Source organism: Scylla paramamosain, chromosome 20 (assembly GCF_035594125.1).
Source record: "Scylla paramamosain isolate STU-SP2022 chromosome 20, ASM3559412v1, whole genome shotgun sequence".
Taxonomy (NCBI): Eukaryota; Metazoa; Arthropoda; class Malacostraca; order Decapoda; family Portunidae; genus Scylla; species Scylla paramamosain.
In genome coordinates this window covers 14,218,995-14,222,432 of record NC_087170.1, presented here as the reverse complement: position 1 = coordinate 14,222,432, position 3,438 = coordinate 14,218,995, and the positions used below count along the sequence as shown (strand labels likewise).

Genomic DNA, 3,438 nt, shown 5'->3' with positions numbered 1-3,438 from the left:
TAAAAGCAAGGGAAGGCAAGGGGAAGGAAAGGAAAGAAAGGGAAGGAACAAAGAGGGAAGAAGAGAGAAAACGAAGGAGGAGAAGGAGGAGGAAGGGAAGGGGGAGGAAGAGTTGATTAGAAGAAGGGAAAGGAGAAATACAGAAGGGAAAGAGAGAAAGAGAGGGAAGGAATGGAAAAATAAAAGGAGACAGAAGAGAAGAGCGAGAGAGCAGAGGAAGGAGGAAGAAGAGTAGGGCGAAGAAGAGGAGAGGAAGGAGGAGGAGGAGGAGGAGGAGGAGGAGGAGGAGGAGGAGGAGGAGGAGGTGGTGGTGGTGGTGGTGGTGGTGGTGGTTTATTAAAAGTAAGAGAACAGAAGAGGAGAGGAAGAAGGGAAGGAAGGACCCAATGAAGAAGAAAGAAGGAGTGGAAGAGGGAAGGAGGAGGAGGAGGAGGAGGAGGAGGAGGGAGAAGAAGAGAAGGAAAAGAAATATGTAAATCAAGATACAATTAAAACTTAGGTAACAAAAATGAACAAACCAAGAAAAATGAGAGAGAGAGAGAGAGAGAGAGAGAGAGAGAGAGAGAGAGAGAGAGAGAGAGAGAGAGAGAGAGAGAGAGAGAGAGAGGATGTGTACGTCGTATGTGTGCATGTGTGTGTGTGTGTGTGTACGAGTGAAGGAAGGAGAGGATGCCAAATAGTTCCTGGGAGGAGGAAGAGGAGGATGAAGAGGAGGAAGAGGAGGAGTAAAAGAAGAGGAAGAGGAGGAGGAGGAGTAGGAGCGAAAGAAGAAAAGACGTAGGAGGAGTAGGAGGAAGAGGAAGAGGAGCAGGAGTAAAAGAAGAAGAGGAGGAGGAGGAGGAGGAGCAGGTGGTGGTAGTAGTAGTAGTAGTAGTAGTAGTAGTAATTGTAAGAGTTGTACGGTAGAGAGTGAGGGTGTGTTAGAGAGAGAGAGAGAGAGAGAGAGAGAGAGAGAGAGAGAGAGAGAGAGAGAGAGAGAGAGAGAGCCAGCTAGTGGGGAGGGGTACCGGGTGGCTGGCTGGCTGGGTGGCTGAGAGAGAGAGAGAGAGAGAGAGAGAGAGAGAGAGAGAGAGAGAGAGAGAGAGAGAGAGAGGGGAGAGAGGGAGAGGTAGGCGAGGCTCCAGCCACTCTCCCTCGCCAGTCTAGCCCGGGCTTTGCGATCGGCTACATGTACCCGCTCCACCTCTTCTCCACCACCACCACCACCACCACCAGGCGCTACCACCACCACCACCACAACCACCACCACTACTACCACCGCCGCCAACGCCACCTCCACCACTCCTCTCCGTCTCTCCACACGCCTCCCTCTCTCCCTTCCTTCTCCTCTTCCTTTTCCTCTTCCTCTTCCTTCTTGTCCTCCTCCTCCTCCTCCTTGTCCTCTTCCTTGTCCTCTTCCTCCTGCTTGTCCTTGTCCTCGTCGTCTCTTTTGTAACATGGTAACGTGTCTGAGGAAAATTGAGTTTTGAAAAGAGGGGAAAAGGGGAGAAGTGTTTAACATTCGATTGTTTTTCCCCTCCCTCATCCGTACAGTGGAAAAAAAGTAGACAGACCGTTTGTTTTTCCTCCCACTCCTGACTCATCAACTGTCCCTCCACGCTGCTTTTGTTTTTGTTGTTGTTTGTTTTGATGTGAGAGCGTGAGGGCGTCTGCGTGTTTTTATTATTGTTATTGTTATTGTTGCTGTTGTTGTCGTTGTTTGGCGGATTAATTTTTTGTTTTTATTTTTTTTGTCTAGTTTTTTTTTACTGCCTGCCTTCTCATCCGTCATATTTTTCCCCTCAGATGGAGTGCAAAGGCTAGAAACGTGTAAACCAAACCAAAACAAACCAAAACTGTAAAAAAAAAAAAAAAAGACAACTGCATTTTTGTAATTGGCACAAACAAACGAGAGGGAAACAAGTGACCAAAAAAAAAATAATAAAAAACAAAACGAAGAAACGAGATCAGACAAAATAAAACAAGAAGAAAGCATAAAAGAGAAATCCGACTATTTTTTATATCAATATCTGTAATTATTCTCAAACTGGCGAGTGAATTTTTTTTAGATTAATGGGAGGACTTTTTGAGTGAAAATTTTGCCTTTTTTCAATAAGCCGTGACACCCAAATTTTAACGTATCCTCCTTCCTTCCCGTTCCTCCTCCTCCTTCTCCTCCTCCTCCTTTTCCTGTCTCCCCTCCTCTTCCTTCTCTCCCAGTATATGTGACACTAAGTTAACCATCGCCTCCCTCTATCTGTCTGTCTATTTCTGTCTGTCTGTCTGTCTGTTTTCCCTCTTATTCTCCTCCTTCCCTTTCTCCTCCACCTCCTCCTCATCTTCTCGAAAGTGAAAAACTCGTGGAGATATTTCCTAGCGCGTGATCCGAAAGTGAGAGAGAGAGAGAGAGAGAGAGAGAGAGAGAGAGAGAGAGAGAGAGAGAGAGAGAGAGAGAGAGAGAGAGAGAGAGAGACTTCCCTGGATCAAGAGGAGACTGTGAGATAGAAAGAAAACAGCGGGAGAGAGAGAGAGAGAAAGAGGAAAAGAGACCATCGCCATCTTCACTTCAAGACATTTTCTCTCCGTCTCTCCAAGGAAGGGAGGGAGAGAGGAAAAAGAGAGAGAGGAAGAGAGAGAGCGAGAAAGAGAGTGAGAGCGAGTGAGAGAGAGAGAGAGAGAGAGAGAGAGAGAGAGAGAGAGAGAGAGAGAGAGAGAGAGAGAGAGAGAGAGAGAGAGGGAGACCGAGGCACACACGAGGAGGGAAAGAAAAAGGAAACGAGTGAGAGGCATACTAGTCGTGTTCTCCTCCTCCTCCTCCTCCTCTACTCCTCCTCCTCCTCCTCCACCTCCTCCTCCACCTCCTCCACCTCCTCCTCCTCCTCCCGGGAACACCTGAGGATTCTCTCTGCACTTCGGCGTCTCAGCATCCCAGCATCATGACAAGTACTCCTCCGCTTAGCAAACTTCGTCTCTCTTCCTTCCTCTCCCAAAGCTTGTGAGTATAAGACAGAACAGTAAAGATAAGTAGAGATAAGGAGAGAGATACTGGTGATAGAGGGACTTGTAGTGGTGGTAGTCGTATATGGTGCATTGATAGAGATAGGGAGATGTTTATTGTTGTTTAGGGTGAGAGATTAAGAGATAGAATAAATGAGGGAGAGAAGGATAGTAAAAGATTAGGTTAGGTATTGTTACTGTTTCCTGTGATGTTTGTGTTTGTGTTCCTTGAATCTCGTAGTGTGTATGTGTGTGTGTGTTTTTATACATATATTTAGATGTGTTTGTTTATGTTTGTGATTGTGTTAGTTAAAAATTAGAATCGTTATCTTTTTTTTTATCTAGCTCTCTCTCTCTCCCTTCCTTTCCCTCTCACTCGTGCGTCTCTCACCTGTCTTCGTAAAGTTGACAAGTAGAGGTAAAAGGTGTGAAAGTGTAGCTGTCCAGGTGAAACAGGATGCC

At 46.3% G+C, this 3,438-nt stretch overlaps 1 long non-coding RNA gene across 3 annotated transcripts in view; it reads left to right on the top strand.

Moving 5' to 3' along the window:
• The first annotated feature begins 1,057 nt into the window (after window positions 1–1,057).
• Window positions 1,058–3,438, top strand: part of LOC135110401 (uncharacterized) — a 50,686-nt gene continuing 48,305 nt past the window's right edge. For 2 of the 3 annotated variants that reach the window (XR_010273244.1, XR_010273242.1), the window contains exon 1: window positions 1,058–2,974. This is a non-coding gene — a long non-coding RNA (uncharacterized LOC135110401). The remainder of the gene's footprint in view (window positions 2,975–3,438) is intronic. The other variant, XR_010273243.1, reaches the window with a different exon arrangement.